This window comes from Anarhichas minor, unplaced genomic scaffold, assembly GCF_050575085.1.
Source record: "Anarhichas minor isolate MPS153535 unplaced genomic scaffold, ASM5057508v1 ptg000025l, whole genome shotgun sequence".
Taxonomy (NCBI): domain Eukaryota; kingdom Metazoa; phylum Chordata; class Actinopteri; order Perciformes; family Anarhichadidae; genus Anarhichas; species Anarhichas minor.
The window spans coordinates 1072262-1090716 of record NW_027466471.1 but is presented as its reverse complement, the minus strand read 5'-3'; the positions used below and the strand labels follow the sequence as shown (position 1 = coordinate 1090716).

Below are 18455 nucleotides of genomic sequence, written 5' to 3'. Positions count from 1 at the left end.
TCAGGATGGCCGAGCGGTCCAAGGCGCTGCGTTCAGGTCGCAGTCTCCACTGGAGGCGTGGGTTAGAATCCCACTTCTGACAGCAATTGTTTTTCACTGGTTGCGTTGACTGTAACATGATATTGTGAAAGAAAGCTTAGCAATGCTTTGTATGTCAAGGAGCAGGCATTTGACAAAATACTGCACGACTACTGCAACAGCAGCATTTGTAAGCCTCTACATTATCAACCAATGTAATCTGACCATGTGTTTGTAAACAGTTGGCCTATATTTTGCTGGATTCATTGTTTGTAGGAAGTCTCTCAAAACAATTTCTTTACTTGTCATTTCCCAAATCCTCTGCTGATCTTACTAAAATTCTGAAGTTAGCCTGAAACGGTTTCTGTGTCTTGTTAGCTTCTTTGTCATTGGTAACGTTGTATGCCTTCGATGTCCTATTCCCTGCACAGATAACGTACTAGCGGATGCCAAATAAGAAACTGTCTACCAAAACTGTGTATTTTTTGAGGGCGTAGAGGTTCCATGGTGTAATGGTTAGCACTCTGGGCTCTGAATCCAGTGATCTGAGTTCAAATCTCAGTGGAACCTGATTTTAAGCTAGAGTAAAGGTCAAAAAATGCAACCTTTCCACATCTCAGCAAAAGTTGGACTGGTGAGGCCATCTTGCTTCAGGTACAAGTGAGACCGGAGAGGAGTGTCTTGACCTTCACCGGAGTGATCTAAGAATGAAGTACTATTGACAGGGAGCAAAATGGTTTCCACTTTAATCATGGATGCACACTTTGTATTGTGTCTTGTAATCACCATAAAACAAGAAGTTTGACTGAGATTTCAACTCAGGTTCTTGCCGTTAGAGTCTAAAGTGTTCGTCATCAAGGGACCCGTATACTCCATCAGAGGTGGCTGTTGGATGGTCGACCAGCTTTGGAAACCCCATCGACCCACAGCTTTCCGACGTCAGATGGGGGCTGTGTCCAACCATTTGTGTGTTAAAAAAACACAAGGGGCTGTGTTAGTGGGGTCAACGGCAATGAATACTGATTCAAGACGTCGTGTTTGCGGAACATATTAATGCACTTAAAGGCTCATTAGATGGCAAAACAAAGCAAATTTAGGTTTTTTTCAGTCAGGATGGCCGAGCGGTCCAAGGCGCTGCGTTCAGGTCGCAGTCTCCACTGGAGGCGTGGGTTAGAATCCCACTTCTGACAGCAATTGTTTTTCACTGGTTGCGTTGACTGTAACATGATATTGTGAAAGAAAGCTTAGCAATGCTTTGTATGTCAAGGAGCAGGCATTTGACAAAATACTGCACGACTACTGCAACAGCAGCATTTGTAAGCCTCTACATTATCAACCAATGTAATCTGACCATGTGTTTGTAAACAGTTGGCCTATATTTTGCTGGATTCATTGTTTGTAGGAAGTCTCTCAAAACAATTTCTTTACTTGTCATTTCCCAAATCCTCTGCTGATCTTACTAAAATTCTGAAGTTAGCCTGAAACGGTTTCTGTGTCTTGTTAGCTTCTTTGTCATTGGTAACGTTGTATGCCTTCGATGTCCTATTCCCTGCACAGATAACGTACTAGCGGATGCCAAATAAGAAACTGTCTACCAAAACTGTGTATTTTTTGAGGGCGTAGAGGTTCCATGGTGTAATGGTTAGCACTCTGGGCTCTGAATCCAGTGATCTGAGTTCAAATCTCAGTGGAACCTGATTTTAAGCTAGAGTAAAGGTCAAAAAATGCAACCTTTCCACATCTCAGCAAAAGTTGGACTGGTGAGGCCATCTTGCTTCAGGTACAAGTGAGACCGGAGAGGAGTGTCTTGACCTTCACCGGAGTGATCTAAGAATGAAGTACTATTGACAGGGAGCAAAATGGTTTCCACTTTAATCATGGATGCACACTTTGTATTGTGTCTTGTAATCACCATAAAACAAGAACTTTGACTGAGATTTCAACTCAGGTTCTTGCCGTTAGAGTCTAAAGTGTTCGTCATCAAGGGACCCGTATACTCCATCAGAGGTGGCTGTTGGATGGTCGACCAGCTTTGGAAACCCCATCGACCCACAGCTTTCCGACGTCAGATGGGGGCTGTGTCCAACCATTTGTGTGTTAAAAAAACACAAGGGGCTGTGTTAGTGGGGTCAACGGCAATGAATACTGATTCAAGACGTCGTGTTTGCGGAACATATTAATGCACTTAAAGGCTCATTAGATGGCAAAACAAAGCAAATTTAGGTTTTTTTCAGTCAGGATGGCCGAGCGGTCCAAGGCGCTGCGTTCAGGTCGCAGTCTCCACTGGAGGCGTGGGTTAGAATCCCACTTCTGACAGCAATTGTTTTTCACTGGTTGCGTTGACTGTAACATGATATTGTGAAAGAAAGCTTAGCAATGCTTTGTATGTCAAGGAGCAGGCATTTGACAAAATACTGCACGACTACTGCAACAGCAGCATTTGTAAGCCTCTACATTATCAACCAATGTAATCTGACCATGTGTTTGTAAACAGTTGGCCTATATTTTGCTGGATTCATTGTTTGTAGGAAGTCTCTCAAAACAATTTCTTTACTTGTCATTTCCCAAATCCTCTGCTGATCTTACTAAAATTCTGAAGTTAGCCTGAAACGGTTTCTGTGTCTTGTTAGCTTCTTTGTCATTGGTAACGTTGTATGCCTTCGATGTCCTATTCACTGCACAGATAACGTACGAGCGGATGCCAAATAAGAAACTGTCTACCAAAACTGTGTATTTTTTGAGGGCGTAGAGGTTCCATGGTGTAATGGTTAGCACTCTGGGCTCTGAATCCAGTGATCTGAGTTCAAATCTCAGTGGAACCTGATTTTAAGCTAGAGTAAAGGTCAAAAAATGCAACCTTTCCACATCTCAGCAAAAGTTGGACTGGTGAGGCCATCTTGCTTCAGGTACAAGTGAGACCGGAGAGGAGTGTCTTGACCTTCACCGGAGTGATCTAAGAATGAAGTACTATTGACAGGGAGCAAAATGGTTTCCACTTTAATCATGGATGCACACTTTGTATTGTGTCTTGTAATCACCATAAAACAAGAAGTTTGACTGAGATTTCAACTCAGGTTCTTGCCGTTAGAGTCTAAAGTGTTCCTCATCAAGGGACCCGTATACTCCATCAGAGGTGGCTGTTGGATGGTCGACCAGCTTTGGAAACCCCATCGACCCACAGCTTTCCGACGTCAGATGGGGGCTGTGTCCAACCATTTGTGTGTTAAAAAAACACAAGGGGCTGTGTTAGTGGGGTCAACGGCAATGAATACTGATTCAAGACGTCGTGTTTGCGGAACATATTAATGCACTTAAAGGCTCATTAGATGGCAAAACAAAGCAAATTTAGGTTTTTTTCAGTCAGGATGGCCGAGCGGTCCAAGGCGCTGCGTTCAGGTCGCAGTCTCCACTGGAGGCGTGGGTTAGAATCCCACTTCTGACAGCAATTGTTTTTCACTGGTTGCGTTGACTGTAACATGATATTGTGAAAGAAAGCTTAGCAATGCTTTGTATGTCAAGGAGCAGGCATTTGACAAAATACTGCACGACTACTGCAACAGCAGCATTTGTAAGCCTCTACATTATCAACCAATGTAATCTGACCATGTGTTTGTAAACAGTTGGCCTATATTTTGCTGGATTCATTGTTTGTAGGAAGTCTCTCAAAACAATTTCTTTACTTGTCATTTCCCAAATCCTCTGCTGATCTTACTAAAATTCTGAAGTTAGCCTGAAACGGTTTCTGTGTCTTGTTAGCTTCTTTGTCATTGGTAACGTTGTATGCCTTCGATGTCCTATTCCCTGCACAGATAACGTACTAGCGGATGCCAAATAAGAAACTGTCTACCAAAACTGTGTATTTTTTGAGGGCGTAGAGGTTCCATGGTGTAATGGTTAGCACTCTGGGCTCTGAATCCAGTGATCTGAGTTCAAATCTCAGTGGAACCTGATTTTAAGCTAGAGTAAAGGTCAAAAAATGCAACCTTTCCACATCTCAGCAAAAGTTGGACTGGTGAGGCCATCTTGCTTCAGGTACAAGTGAGACCGGAGAGGAGTGTCTTGACCTTCACCGGAGTGATCTAAGAATGAAGTACTATTGACAGGGAGCAAAATGGTTTCCACTTTAATCATGGATGCACACTTTGTATTGTGTCTTGTAATCACCATAAAACAAGAACTTTGACTGAGATTTCAACTCAGGTTCTTGCCGTTAGAGTCTAAAGTGTTCGTCATCAAGGGACCCGTATACTCCATCAGAGGTGGCTGTTGGATGGTCGACCAGCTTTGGAAACCCCATCGACCCACAGCTTTCCGACGTCAGATGGGGGCTGTGTCCAACCATTTGTGTGTTAAAAAAACACAAGGGGCTGTGTTAGTGGGGTCAACGGCAATGAATACTGATTCAAGACGTCGTGTTTGCGGAACATATTAATGCACTTAAAGGCTCATTAGATGGCAAAACAAAGCAAATTTAGGTTTTTTTCAGTCAGGATGGCCGAGCGGTCCAAGGCGCTGCGTTCAGGTCGCAGTCTCCACTGGAGGCGTGGGTTAGAATCCCACTTCTGACAGCAATTGTTTTTCACTGGTTGCGTTGACTGTAACATGATATTGTGAAAGAAAGCTTAGCAATGCTTTGTATGTCAAGGAGCAGGCATTTGACAAAATACTGCACGACTACTGCAACAGCAGCATTTGTAAGCCTCTACATTATCAACCAATGTAATCTGACCATGTGTTTGTAAACAGTTGGCCTATATTTTGCTGGATTCATTGTTTGTAGGAAGTCTCTCAAAACAATTTCTTTACTTGTCATTTCCCAAATCCTCTGCTGATCTTACTAAAATTCTGAAGTTAGCCTGAAACGGTTTCTGTGTCTTGTTAGCTTCTTTGTCATTGGTAACGTTGTATGCCTTCGATGTCCTATTCCCTGCACAGATAACGTACTAGCGGATGCCAAATAAGAAACTGTCTACCAAAACTGTGTATTTTTTGAGGGCGTAGAGGTTCCATGGTGTAATGGTTAGCACTCTGGGCTCTGAATCCAGTGATCTGAGTTCAAATCTCAGTGGAACCTGATTTTAAGCTAGAGTAAAGGTCAAAAAATGCAACCTTTCCACATCTCAGCAAAAGTTGGACTGGTGAGGCCATCTTGCTTCAGGTACAAGTGAGACCGGAGAGGAGTGTCTTGACCTTCACCGGAGTGATCTAAGAATGAAGTACTATTGACAGGGAGCAAAATGGTTTCCACTTTAATCATGGATGCACACTTTGTATTGTGTCTTGTAATCACCATAAAACAAGAACTTTGACTGAGATTTCAACTCAGGTTCTTGCCGTTAGAGTCTAAAGTGTTCGTCATCAAGGGACCCGTATACTCCATCAGAGGTGGCTGTTGGATGGTCGACCAGCTTTGGAAACCCCATCGACCCACAGCTTTCCGACGTCAGATGGGGGCTGTGTCCAACCATTTGTGTGTTAAAAAAACACAAGGGGCTGTGTTAGTGGGGTCAACGGCAATGAATACTGATTCAAGACGTCGTGTTTGCGGAACATATTAATGCACTTAAAGGCTCATTAGATGGCAAAACAAAGCAAATTTAGGTTTTTTTCAGTCAGGATGGCCGAGCGGTCCAAGGCGCTGCGTTCAGGTCGCAGTCTCCACTGGAGGCGTGGGTTAGAATCCCACTTCTGACAGCAATTGTTTTTCACTGGTTGCGTTGACTGTAACATGATATTGTGAAAGAAAGCTTAGCAATGCTTTGTATGTCAAGGAGCAGGCATTTGACAAAATACTGCACGACTACTGCAACAGCAGCATTTGTAAGCCTCTACATTATCAACCAATGTAATCTGACCATGTGTTTGTAAACAGTTGGCCTATATTTTGCTGGATTCATTGTTTGTAGGAAGTCTCTCAAAACAATTTCTTTACTTGTCATTTCCCAAATCCTCTGCTGATCTTACTAAAATTCTGAAGTTAGCCTGAAACGGTTTCTGTGTCTTGTTAGCTTCTTTGTCATTGGTAACGTTGTATGCCTTCGATGTCCTATTCCCTGCACAGATAACGTACTAGCGGATGCCAAATAAGAAACTGTCTACCAAAACTGTGTATTTTTTGAGGGCGTAGAGGTTCCATGGTGTAATGGTTAGCACTCTGGGCTCTGAATCCAGTGATCTGAGTTCAAATCTCAGTGGAACCTGATTTTAAGCTAGAGTAAAGGTCAAAAAATGCAACCTTTCCACATCTCAGCAAAAGTTGGACTGGTGAGGCCATCTTGCTTCAGGTACAAGTGAGACCGGAGAGGAGTGTCTTGACCTTCACCGGAGTGATCTAAGAATGAAGTACTATTGACAGGGAGCAAAATGGTTTCCACTTTAATCATGGATGCACACTTTGTATTGTGTCTTGTAATCACCATAAAACAAGAACTTTGACTGAGATTTCAACTCAGGTTCTTGCCGTTAGAGTCTAAAGTGTTCGTCATCAAGGGACCCGTATACTCCATCAGAGGTGGCTGTTGGATGGTCGACCAGCTTTGGAAACCCCATCGACCCACAGCTTTCCGACGTCAGATGGGGGCTGTGTCCAACCATTTGTGTGTTAAAAAAACACAAGGGGCTGTGTTAGTGGGGTCAACGGCAATGAATACTGATTCAAGACGTCGTGTTTGCGGAACATATTAATGCACTTAAAGGCTCATTAGATGGCAAAACAAAGCAAATTTAGGTTTTTTTCAGTCAGGATGGCCGAGCGGTCCAAGGCGCTGCGTTCAGGTCGCAGTCTCCACTGGAGGCGTGGGTTAGAATCCCACTTCTGACAGCAATTGTTTTTCACTGGTTGAGTTGACTGTAACATGATATTGTGAAAGAAAGCTTAGCAATGCTTTGTATGTCAAGGAGCAGGCATTTGACAAAATACTGCACGACTACTGCAACAGCAGCATTTGTAAGCCTCTACATTATCAACCAATGTAATCTGACCATGTGTTTGTAAACAGTTGGCCTATATTTTGCTGGATTCATTGTTTGTAGGAAGTCTCTCAAAACAATTTCTTTACTTGTCATTTCCCAAATCCTCTGCTGATCTTACTAAAATTCTGAAGTTAGCCTGAAACGGTTTCTGTGTCTTGTTAGCTTCTTTGTCATTGGTAACGTTGTATGCCTTCGATGTCCTATTCCCTGCACAGATAACGTACTAGCGGATGCCAAATAAGAAACTGTCTACCAAAACTGTGTATTTTTTGAGGGCGTAGAGGTTCCATGGTGTAATGGTTAGCACTCTGGGCTCTGAATCCAGTGATCTGAGTTCAAATCTCAGTGGAACCTGATTTTAAGCTAGAGTAAAGGTCAAAAAATGCAACCTTTCCACATCTCAGCAAAAGTTGGACTGGTGAGGCCATCTTGCTTCAGGTACAAGTGAGACCGGAGAGGAGTGTCTTGACCTTCACCGGAGTGATCTAAGAATGAAGTACTATTGACAGGGAGCAAAATGGTTTCCACTTTAATCATGGATGCACACTTTGTATTGTGTCTTGTAATCACCATAAAACAAGAAGTTTGACTGAGATTTCAACTCAGGTTCTTGCCGTTAGAGTCTAAAGTGTTCGTCATCAAGGGACCCGTATACTCCATCAGAGGTGGCTGTTGGATGGTCGACCAGCTTTGGAAACCCCATCGACCCACAGCTTTCCGACGTCAGATGGGGGCTGTGTCCAACCATTTGTGTGTTAAAAAAACACAAGGGGCTGTGTTAGTGGGGTCAACGGCAATGAATACTGATTCAAGACGTCGTGTTTGCGGAACATATTAATGCACTTAAAGGCTCATTAGATGGCAAAACAAAGCAAATTTAGGTTTTTTTCAGTCAGGATGGCCGAGCGGTCCAAGGCGCTGCGTTCAGGTCGCAGTCTCCACTGGAGGCGTGGGTTAGAATCCCACTTCTGACAGCAATTGTTTTTCACTGGTTGCGTTGACTGTAACATGATATTGTGAAAGAAAGCTTAGCAATGCTTTGTATGTCAAGGAGCAGGCATTTGACAAAATACTGCACGACTACTGCAACAGCAGCATTTGTAAGCCTCTACATTATCAACCAATGTAATCTGACCATGTGTTTGTAAACAGTTGGCCTATATTTTGCTGGATTCATTGTTTGTAGGAAGTCTCTCAAAACAATTTCTTTACTTGTCATTTCCCAAATCCTCTGCTGATCTTACTAAAATTCTGAAGTTAGCCTGAAACGGTTTCTGTGTCTTGTTAGCTTCTTTGTCATTGGTAACGTTGTATGCCTTCGATGTCCTATTCCCTGCACAGATAACGTACTAGCGGATGCCAAATAAGAAACTGTCTACCAAAACTGTGTATTTTTTGAGGGCGTAGAGGTTCCATGGTGTAATGGTTAGCACTCTGGGCTCTGAATCCAGTGATCTGAGTTCAAATCTCAGTGGAACCTGATTTTAAGCTAGAGTAAAGGTCAAAAAATGCAACCTTTCCACATCTCAGCAAAAGTTGGACTGGTGAGGCCATCTTGCTTCAGGTACAAGTGAGACCGGAGAGGAGTGTCTTGACCTTCACCGGAGTGATCTAAGAATGAAGTACTATTGACAGGGAGCAAAATGGTTTCCACTTTAATCATGGATGCACACTTTGTATTGTGTCTTGTAATCACCATAAAACAAGAAGTTTGACTGAGATTTCAACTCAGGTTCTTGCCGTTAGAGTCTAAAGTGTTCGTCATCAAGGGACCCGTATACTCCATCAGAGGTGGCTGTTGGATGGTCGACCAGCTTTGGAAACCCCATCGACCCACAGCTTTCCGACGTCAGATGGGGGCTGTGTCCAACCATTTGTGTGTTAAAAAAACACAAGGGGCTGTGTTAGTGGGGTCAACGGCAATGAATACTGATTCAAGACGTCGTGTTTGCGGAACATATTAATGCACTTAAAGGCTCATTAGATGGCAAAACAAAGCAAATTTAGGTTTTTTTCAGTCAGGATGGCCGAGCGGTCCAAGGCGCTGCGTTCAGGTCGCAGTCTCCACTGGAGGCGTGGGTTAGAATCCCACTTCTGACAGCAACTGTTTTTCACTGGTTGCGTTGACTGTAACATGATATTGTGAAAGAAAGCTTAGCAATGCTTTGTATGTCAAGGAGCAGGCATTTGACAAAATACTGCACGACTACTGCAACAGCAGCATTTGTAAGCCTCTACATTATCAACCAATGTAATCTGACCATGTGTTTGTAAACAGTTGGCCTATATTTTGCTGGATTCATTGTTTGTAGGAAGTCTCTCAAAACAATTTCTTTACTTGTCATTTCCCAAATCCTCTGCTGATCTTACTAAAATTCTGAAGTTAGCCTGAAACGGTTTCTGTGTCTTGTTAGCTTCTTTGTCATTGGTAACGTTGTATGCCTTCGATGTCCTATTCCCTGCACAGATAACGTACTAGCGGATGCCAAATAAGAAACTGTCTACCAAAACTGTGTATTTTTTGAGGGCGTAGAGGTTCCATGGTGTAATGGTTAGCACTCTGGGCTCTGAATCCAGTGATCTGAGTTCAAATCTCAGTGGAACCTGATTTTAAGCTAGAGTAAAGGTCAAAAAATGCAACCTTTCCACATCTCAGCAAAAGTTGGACTGGTGAGGCCATCTTGCTTCAGGTACAAGTGAGACCGGAGAGGAGTGTCTTGACCTTCACCGGAGTGATCTAAGAATGAAGTACTATTGACAGGGAGCAAAATGGTTTCCACTTTAATCATGGATGCACACTTTGTATTGTGTCTTGTAATCACCATAAAACAAGAACTTTGACTGAGATTTCAACTCAGGTTCTTGCCGTTAGAGTCTAAAGTGTTCGTCATCAAGGGACCCGTATACTCCATCAGAGGTGGCTGTTGGATGGTCGACCAGCTTTGGAAACCCCATCGACCCACAGCTTTCCGACGTCAGATGGGGGCTGTGTCCAACCATTTGTGTGTTAAAAAAACACAAGGGGCTGTGTTAGTGGGGTCAACGGCAATGAATACTGATTCAAGACGTCGTGTTTGCGGAACATATTAATGCACTTAAAGGCTCATTAGATGGCAAAACAAAGCAAATTTAGGTTTTTTTCAGTCAGGATGGCCGAGCGGTCCAAGGCGCTGCGTTCAGGTCGCAGTCTCCACTGGAGGCGTGGGTTAGAATCCCACTTCTGACAGCAATTGTTTTTCACTGGTTGCGTTGACTGTAACATGATATTGTGAAAGAAAGCTTAGCAATGCTTTGTATGTCAAGGAGCAGGCATTTGACAAAATACTGCACGACTACTGCAACAGCAGCATTTGTAAGCCTCTACATTATCAACCAATGTAATCTGACCATGTGTTTGTAAACAGTTGGCCTATATTTTGCTGGATTCATTGTTTGTAGGAAGTCTCTCAAAACAATTTCTTTACTTGTCATTTCCCAAATCCTCTGCTGATCTTACTAAAATTCTGAAGTTAGCCTGAAACGGTTTCTGTGTCTTGTTAGCTTCTTTGTCATTGGTAACGTTGTATGCCTTCGATGTCCTATTCCCTGCACAGATAACGTACTAGCGGATGCCAAATAAGAAACTGTCTACCAAAACTGTGTATTTTTTGAGGGCGTAGAGGTTCCATGGTGTAATGGTTAGCACTCTGGGCTCTGAATCCAGTGATCTGAGTTCAAATCTCAGTGGAACCTGATTTTAAGCTAGAGTAAAGGTCAAAAAATGCAACCTTTCCACATCTCAGCAAAAGTTGGACTGGTGAGGCCATCTTGCTTCAGGTACAAGTGAGACCGGAGAGGAGTGTCTTGACCTTCACCGGAGTGATCTAAGAATGAAGTACTATTGACAGGGAGCAAAATGGTTTCCACTTTAATCATGGATGCACACTTTGTATTGTGTCTTGTAATCACCATAAAACAAGAACTTTGACTGAGATTTCAACTCAGGTTCTTGCCGTTAGAGTCTAAAGTGTTCGTCATCAAGGGACCCGTATACTCCATCAGAGGTGGCTGTTGGATGGTCGACCAGCTTTGGAAACCCCATCGACCCACAGCTTTCCGACGTCAGATGGGGGCTGTGTCCAACCATTTGTGTGTTAAAAAAACACAAGGGGCTGTGTTAGTGGGGTCAACGGCAATGAATACTGATTCAAGACGTCGTGTTTGCGGAACATATTAATGCACTTAAAGGCTCATTAGATGGCAAAACAAAGCAAATTTAGGTTTTTTTCAGTCAGGATGGCCGAGCGGTCCAAGGCGCTGCGTTCAGGTCGCAGTCTCCACTGGAGGCGTGGGTTAGAATCCCACTTCTGACAGCAATTGTTTTTCACTGGTTGCGTTGACTGTAACATGATATTGTGAAAGAAAGCTTAGCAATGCTTTGTATGTCAAGGAGCAGGCATTTGACAAAATACTGCACGACTACTGCAACAGCAGCATTTGTAAGCCTCTACATTATCAACCAATGTAATCTGACCATGTGTTTGTAAACAGTTGGCCTATATTTTGCTGGATTCATTGTTTGTAGGAAGTCTCTCAAAACAATTTCTTTACTTGTCATTTCCCAAATCCTCTGCTGATCTTACTAAAATTCTGAAGTTAGCCTGAAACGGTTTCTGTGTCTTGTTAGCTTCTTTGTCATTGGTAACGTTGTATGCCTTCGATGTCCTATTCACTGCACAGATAACGTACGAGCGGATGCCAAATAAGAAACTGTCTACCAAAACTGTGTATTTTTTGAGGGCGTAGAGGTTCCATGGTGTAATGGTTAGCACTCTGGGCTCTGAATCCAGTGATCTGAGTTCAAATCTCAGTGGAACCTGATTTTAAGCTAGAGTAAAGGTCAAAAAATGCAACCTTTCCACATCTCAGCAAAAGTTGGACTGGTGAGGCCATCTTGCTTCAGGTACAAGTGAGACCGGAGAGGAGTGTCTTGACCTTCACCGGAGTGATCTAAGAATGAAGTACTATTGACAGGGAGCAAAATGGTTTCCACTTTAATCATGGATGCACACTTTGTATTGTGTCTTGTAATCACCATAAAACAAGAAGTTTGACTGAGATTTCAACTCAGGTTCTTGCCGTTAGAGTCTAAAGTGTTCCTCATCAAGGGACCCGTATACTCCATCAGAGGTGGCTGTTGGATGGTCGACCAGCTTTGGAAACCCCATCGACCCACAGCTTTCCGACGTCAGATGGGGGCTGTGTCCAACCATTTGTGTGTTAAAAAAACACAAGGGGCTGTGTTAGTGGGGTCAACGGCAATGAATACTGATTCAAGACGTCGTGTTTGCGGAACATATTAATGCACTTAAAGGCTCATTAGATGGCAAAACAAAGCAAATTTAGGTTTTTTTCAGTCAGGATGGCCGAGCGGTCCAAGGCGCTGCGTTCAGGTCGCAGTCTCCACTGGAGGCGTGGGTTAGAATCCCACTTCTGACAGCAATTGTTTTTCACTGGTTGCGTTGACTGTAACATGATATTGTGAAAGAAAGCTTAGCAATGCTTTGTATGTCAAGGAGCAGGCATTTGACAAAATACTGCACGACTACTGCAACAGCAGCATTTGTAAGCCTCTACATTATCAACCAATGTAATCTGACCATGTGTTTGTAAACAGTTGGCCTATATTTTGCTGGATTCATTGTTTGTAGGAAGTCTCTCAAAACAATTTCTTTACTTGTCATTTCCCAAATCCTCTGCTGATCTTACTAAAATTCTGAAGTTAGCCTGAAACGGTTTCTGTGTCTTGTTAGCTTCTTTGTCATTGGTAACGTTGTATGCCTTCGATGTCCTATTCCCTGCACAGATAACGTACTAGCGGATGCCAAATAAGAAACTGTCTACCAAAACTGTGTATTTTTTGAGGGCGTAGAGGTTCCATGGTGTAATGGTTAGCACTCTGGGCTCTGAATCCAGTGATCTGAGTTCAAATCTCAGTGGAACCTGATTTTAAGCTAGAGTAAAGGTCAAAAAATGCAACCTTTCCACATCTCAGCAAAAGTTGGACTGGTGAGGCCATCTTGCTTCAGGTACAAGTGAGACCGGAGAGGAGTGTCTTGACCTTCACCGGAGTGATCTAAGAATGAAGTACTATTGACAGGGAGCAAAATGGTTTCCACTTTAATCATGGATGCACACTTTGTATTGTGTCTTGTAATCACCATAAAACAAGAACTTTGACTGAGATTTCAACTCAGGTTCTTGCCGTTAGAGTCTAAAGTGTTCGTCATCAAGGGACCCGTATACTCCATCAGAGGTGGCTGTTGGATGGTCGACCAGCTTTGGAAACCCCATCGACCCACAGCTTTCCGACGTCAGATGGGGGCTGTGTCCAACCATTTGTGTGTTAAAAAAACACAAGGGGCTGTGTTAGTGGGGTCAACGGCAATGAATACTGATTCAAGACGTCGTGTTTGCGGAACATATTAATGCACTTAAAGGCTCATTAGATGGCAAAACAAAGCAAATTTAGGTTTTTTTCAGTCAGGATGGCCGAGCGGTCCAAGGCGCTGCGTTCAGGTCGCAGTCTCCACTGGAGGCGTGGGTTAGAATCCCACTTCTGACAGCAATTGTTTTTCACTGGTTGCGTTGACTGTAACATGATATTGTGAAAGAAAGCTTAGCAATGCTTTGTATGTCAAGGAGCAGGCATTTGACAAAATACTGCACGACTACTGCAACAGCAGCATTTGTAAGCCTCTACATTATCAACCAATGTAATCTGACCATGTGTTTGTAAACAGTTGGCCTATATTTTGCTGGATTCATTGTTTGTAGGAAGTCTCTCAAAACAATTTCTTTACTTGTCATTTCCCAAATCCTCTGCTGATCTTACTAAAATTCTGAAGTTAGCCTGAAACGGTTTCTGTGTCTTGTTAGCTTCTTTGTCATTGGTAACGTTGTATGCCTTCGATGTCCTATTCCCTGCACAGATAACGTACTAGCGGATGCCAAATAAGAAACTGTCTACCAAAACTGTGTATTTTTTGAGGGCGTAGAGGTTCCATGGTGTAATGGTTAGCACTCTGGGCTCTGAATCCAGTGATCTGAGTTCAAATCTCAGTGGAACCTGATTTTAAGCTAGAGTAAAGGTCAAAAAATGCAACCTTTCCACATCTCAGCAAAAGTTGGACTGGTGAGGCCATCTTGCTTCAGGTACAAGTGAGACCGGAGAGGAGTGTCTTGACCTTCACCGGAGTGATCTAAGAATGAAGTACTATTGACAGGGAGCAAAATGGTTTCCACTTTAATCATGGATGCACACTTTGTATTGTGTCTTGTAATCACCATAAAACAAGAACTTTGACTGAGATTTCAACTCAGGTTCTTGCCGTTAGAGTCTAAAGTGTTCGTCATCAAGGGACCCGTATACTCCATCAGAGGTGGCTGTTGGATGGTCGACCAGCTTTGGAAACCCCATCGACCCACAGCTTTCCGACGTCAGATGGGGGCTGTGTCCAACCATTTGTGTGTTAAAAAAACACAAGGGGCTGTGTTAGTGGGGTCAACGGCAATGAATACTGATTCAAGACGTCGTGTTTGCGGAACATATTAATGCACTTAAAGGCTCATTAGATGGCAAAACAAAGCAAATTTAGGTTTTTTTCAGTCAGGATGGCCGAGCGGTCCAAGGCGCTGCGTTCAGGTCGCAGTCTCCACTGGAGGCGTGGGTTAGAATCCCACTTCTGACAGCAATTGTTTTTCACTGGTTGCGTTGACTGTAACATGATATTGTGAAAGAAAGCTTAGCAATGCTTTGTATGTCAAGGAGCAGGCATTTGACAAAATACTGCACGACTACTGCAACAGCAGCATTTGTAAGCCTCTACATTATCAACCAATGTAATCTGACCATGTGTTTGTAAACAGTTGGCCTATATTTTGCTGGATTCATTGTTTGTAGGAAGTCTCTCAAAACAATTTCTTTACTTGTCATTTCCCAAATCCTCTGCTGATCTTACTAAAATTCTGAAGTTAGCCTGAAACGGTTTCTGTGTCTTGTTAGCTTCTTTGTCATTGGTAACGTTGTATGCCTTCGATGTCCTATTCCCTGCACAGATAACGTACTAGCGGATGCCAAATAAGAAACTGTCTACCAAAACTGTGTATTTTTTGAGGGCGTAGAGGTTCCATGGTGTAATGGTTAGCACTCTGGGCTCTGAATCCAGTGATCTGAGTTCAAATCTCAGTGGAACCTGATTTTAAGCTAGAGTAAAGGTCAAAAAATGCAACCTTTCCACATCTCAGCAAAAGTTGGACTGGTGAGGCCATCTTGCTTCAGGTACAAGTGAGACCGGAGAGGAGTGTCTTGACCTTCACCGGAGTGATCTAAGAATGAAGTACTATTGACAGGGAGCAAAATGGTTTCCACTTTAATCATGGATGCACACTTTGTATTGTGTCTTGTAATCACCATAAAACAAGAACTTTGACTGAGATTTCAACTCAGGTTCTTGCCGTTAGAGTCTAAAGTGTTCGTCATCAAGGGACCCGTATACTCCATCAGAGGTGGCTGTTGGATGGTCGACCAGCTTTGGAAACCCCATCGACCCACAGCTTTCCGACGTCAGATGGGGGCTGTGTCCAACCATTTGTGTGTTAAAAAAACACAAGGGGCTGTGTTAGTGGGGTCAACGGCAATGAATACTGATTCAAGACGTCGTGTTTGCGGAACATATTAATGCACTTAAAGGCTCATTAGATGGCAAAACAAAGCAAATTTAGGTTTTTTTCAGTCAGGATGGCCGAGCGGTCCAAGGCGCTGCGTTCAGGTCGCAGTCTCCACTGGAGGCGTGGGTTAGAATCCCACTTCTGACAGCAATTGTTTTTCACTGGTTGAGTTGACTGTAACATGATATTGTGAAAGAAAGCTTAGCAATGCTTTGTATGTCAAGGAGCAGGCATTTGACAAAATACTGCACGACTACTGCAACAGCAGCATTTGTAAGCCTCTACATTATCAACCAATGTAATCTGACCATGTGTTTGTAAACAGTTGGCCTATATTTTGCTGGATTCATTGTTTGTAGGAAGTCTCTCAAAACAATTTCTTTACTTGTCATTTCCCAAATCCTCTGCTGATCTTACTAAAATTCTGAAGTTAGCCTGAAACGGTTTCTGTGTCTTGTTAGCTTCTTTGTCATTGGTAACGTTGTATGCCTTCGATGTCCTATTCCCTGCACAGATAACGTACTAGCGGATGCCAAATAAGAAACTGTCTACCAAAACTGTGTATTTTTTGAGGGCGTAGAGGTTCCATGGTGTAATGGTTAGCACTCTGGGCTCTGAATCCAGTGATCTGAGTTCAAATCTCAGTGGAACCTGATTTTAAGCTAGAGTAAAGGTCAAAAAATGCAACCTTTCCACATCTCAGCAAAAGTTGGACTGGTGAGGCCATCTTGCTTCAGGTACAAGTGAGACCGGAGAGGAGTGTCTTGACCTTCACCGGAGTGATCTAAGAATGAAGTACTATTGACAGGGAGCAAAATGGTTTCCACTTTAATCATGGATGCACACTTTGTATTGTGTCTTGTAATCACCATAAAACAAGAAGTTTGACTGAGATTTCAACTCAGGTTCTTGCCGTTAGAGTCTAAAGTGTTCGTCATCAAGGGACCCGTATACTCCATCAGAGGTGGCTGTTGGATGGTCGACCAGCTTTGGAAACCCCATCGACCCACAGCTTTCCGACGTCAGATGGGGGCTGTGTCCAACCATTTGTGTGTTAAAAAAACACAAGGGGCTGTGTTAGTGGGGTCAACGGCAATGAATACTGATTCAAGACGTCGTGTTTGCGGAACATATTAATGCACTTAAAGGCTCATTAGATGGCAAAACAAAGCAAATTTAGGTTTTTTTCAGTCAGGATGGCCGAGCGGTCCAAGGCGCTGCGTTCAGGTCGCAGTCTCCACTGGAGGCGTGGGTTAGAATCCCACTTCTGACAGCAATTGTTTTTCACTGGTTGCGTTGACTGTAACATGATATTGTGAAAGAAAGCTTAGCAATGCTTTGTATGTCAAGGAGCAGGCATTTGACAAAATACTGCACGACTACTGCAACAGCAGCATTTGTAAGCCTCTACATTATCAACCAATGTAATCTGACCATGTGTTTGTAAACAGTTGGCCTATATTTTGCTGGATTCATTGTTTGTAGGAAGTCTCTCAAAACAATTTCTTTACTTGTCATTTCCCAAATCCTCTGCTGATCTTACTAAAATTCTGAAGTTAGCCTGAAACGGTTTCTGTGTCTTGTTAGCTTCTTTGTCATTGGTAACGTTGTATGCCTTCGATGTCCTATTCCCTGCACAGATAACGTACTAGCGGATGCCAAATAAGAAACTGTCTACCAAAACTGTGTATTTTTTGAGGGCGTAGAGGTTCCATGGTGTAATGGTTAGCACTCTGGGCTCTGAATCCAGTGATCTGAGTTCAAATCTCAGTGGAACCTGATTTTAAGCTAGAGTAAAGGTCAAAAAATGCAACCTTTCCACATCTCAGCAAAAGTTGGACTGGTGAGGCCATCTTGCTTCAGGTACAAGTGAGACCGGAGAGGAGTGTCTTGACCTTCACCGGAGTGATCTAAGAATGAAGTACTATTGACAGGGAGCAAAATGGTTTCCACTTTAATCATGGATGCACACTTTGTATTGTGTCTTGTAATCACCATAAAACAAGAAGTTTGACTGAGATTTCAACTCAGGTTCTTGCCGTTAGAGTCTAAAGTGTTCGTCATCAAGGGACCCGTATACTCCATCAGAGGTGGCTGTTGGATGGTCGACCAGCTTTGGAAACCCCATCGACCCACAGCTTTCCGACGTCAGATGGGGGCTGTGTCCAACCATTTGTGTGTTAAAAAAACACAAGGGGCTGTGTTAGTGGGGTCAACGGCAATGAATACTGATTCAAGACGTCGTGTTTGCGGAACATATTAATGCACTTAAAGGCTCATTAGATGGCAAAACAAAGCAAATTTAGGTTTTTTTCAGTCAGGATGGCCGAGCGGTCCAAGGCGCTGCGTTCAGGTCGCAGTCTCCACTGGAGGCGTGGGTTAGAATCCCACTTCTGACAGCAACTGTTTTTCACTGGTTGCGTTGACTGTAACATGATATTGTGAAAGAAAGCTTAGCAATGCTTTGTATGTCAAGGAGCAGGCATTTGACAAAATACTGCACGACTACTGCAACAGCAGCATTTGTAAGCCTCTACATTATCAACCAATGTAATCTGACCATGTGTTTGTAAACAGTTGGCCTATATTTTGCTGGATTCATTGTTTGTAGGAAGTCTCTCAAAACAATTTCTTTACTTGTCATTTCCCAAATCCTCTGCTGATCTTACTAAAATTCTGAAGTTAGCCTGAAACGGTTTCTGTGTCTTGTTAGCTTCTTTGTCATTGGTAACGTTGTATGCCTTCGATGTCCTATT

General features: G+C 43.1%; 16 non-coding genes across 16 annotated transcripts; all 16 read left to right on the top strand.

Annotated features, from left to right (window-relative positions):
• The first annotated feature begins 516 nt into the window (after positions 1-516).
• trnaq-cug (transfer RNA glutamine (anticodon CUG)) lies at positions 517-588 on the top strand. The gene has a single exon. It is a non-coding gene; the product is annotated as a tRNA-Gln (tRNA).
• A 1054-nt stretch (positions 589-1642) lies between these two features.
• On the top strand, positions 1643-1714 carry trnaq-cug (transfer RNA glutamine (anticodon CUG)). The gene has a single exon. It is a non-coding gene; the product is annotated as a tRNA-Gln (tRNA).
• Positions 1715-2768: 1054 nt separating this feature from the next.
• On the top strand, positions 2769-2840 carry trnaq-cug (transfer RNA glutamine (anticodon CUG)). The gene has a single exon. It is a non-coding gene; the product is annotated as a tRNA-Gln (tRNA).
• Positions 2841-3894: 1054 nt separating this feature from the next.
• trnaq-cug (transfer RNA glutamine (anticodon CUG)) lies at positions 3895-3966 on the top strand. Its single transcript has one exon. It is a non-coding gene; the product is annotated as a tRNA-Gln (tRNA).
• Positions 3967-5020: 1054 nt separating this feature from the next.
• On the top strand, positions 5021-5092 carry trnaq-cug (transfer RNA glutamine (anticodon CUG)). Its single transcript has one exon. It is a non-coding gene; the product is annotated as a tRNA-Gln (tRNA).
• Positions 5093-6146: 1054 nt separating this feature from the next.
• On the top strand, positions 6147-6218 carry trnaq-cug (transfer RNA glutamine (anticodon CUG)). Its single transcript has one exon. It is a non-coding gene; the product is annotated as a tRNA-Gln (tRNA).
• A 1054-nt stretch (positions 6219-7272) lies between these two features.
• trnaq-cug (transfer RNA glutamine (anticodon CUG)) lies at positions 7273-7344 on the top strand. Its single transcript has one exon. It is a non-coding gene; the product is annotated as a tRNA-Gln (tRNA).
• A 1054-nt stretch (positions 7345-8398) lies between these two features.
• Positions 8399-8470, top strand: trnaq-cug (transfer RNA glutamine (anticodon CUG)). The gene has a single exon. It is a non-coding gene; the product is annotated as a tRNA-Gln (tRNA).
• A 1054-nt stretch (positions 8471-9524) lies between these two features.
• trnaq-cug (transfer RNA glutamine (anticodon CUG)) lies at positions 9525-9596 on the top strand. The gene has a single exon. It is a non-coding gene; the product is annotated as a tRNA-Gln (tRNA).
• A 1054-nt stretch (positions 9597-10650) lies between these two features.
• Positions 10651-10722, top strand: trnaq-cug (transfer RNA glutamine (anticodon CUG)). Its single transcript has one exon. It is a non-coding gene; the product is annotated as a tRNA-Gln (tRNA).
• Positions 10723-11776: 1054 nt separating this feature from the next.
• trnaq-cug (transfer RNA glutamine (anticodon CUG)) lies at positions 11777-11848 on the top strand. The gene has a single exon. It is a non-coding gene; the product is annotated as a tRNA-Gln (tRNA).
• Positions 11849-12902: 1054 nt separating this feature from the next.
• trnaq-cug (transfer RNA glutamine (anticodon CUG)) lies at positions 12903-12974 on the top strand. The gene has a single exon. It is a non-coding gene; the product is annotated as a tRNA-Gln (tRNA).
• A 1054-nt stretch (positions 12975-14028) lies between these two features.
• trnaq-cug (transfer RNA glutamine (anticodon CUG)) lies at positions 14029-14100 on the top strand. Its single transcript has one exon. It is a non-coding gene; the product is annotated as a tRNA-Gln (tRNA).
• A 1054-nt stretch (positions 14101-15154) lies between these two features.
• Positions 15155-15226, top strand: trnaq-cug (transfer RNA glutamine (anticodon CUG)). Its single transcript has one exon. It is a non-coding gene; the product is annotated as a tRNA-Gln (tRNA).
• Positions 15227-16280: 1054 nt separating this feature from the next.
• trnaq-cug (transfer RNA glutamine (anticodon CUG)) lies at positions 16281-16352 on the top strand. Its single transcript has one exon. It is a non-coding gene; the product is annotated as a tRNA-Gln (tRNA).
• Positions 16353-17406: 1054 nt separating this feature from the next.
• Positions 17407-17478, top strand: trnaq-cug (transfer RNA glutamine (anticodon CUG)). The gene has a single exon. It is a non-coding gene; the product is annotated as a tRNA-Gln (tRNA).
• Positions 17479-18455: the final 977 nt, after the last annotated feature.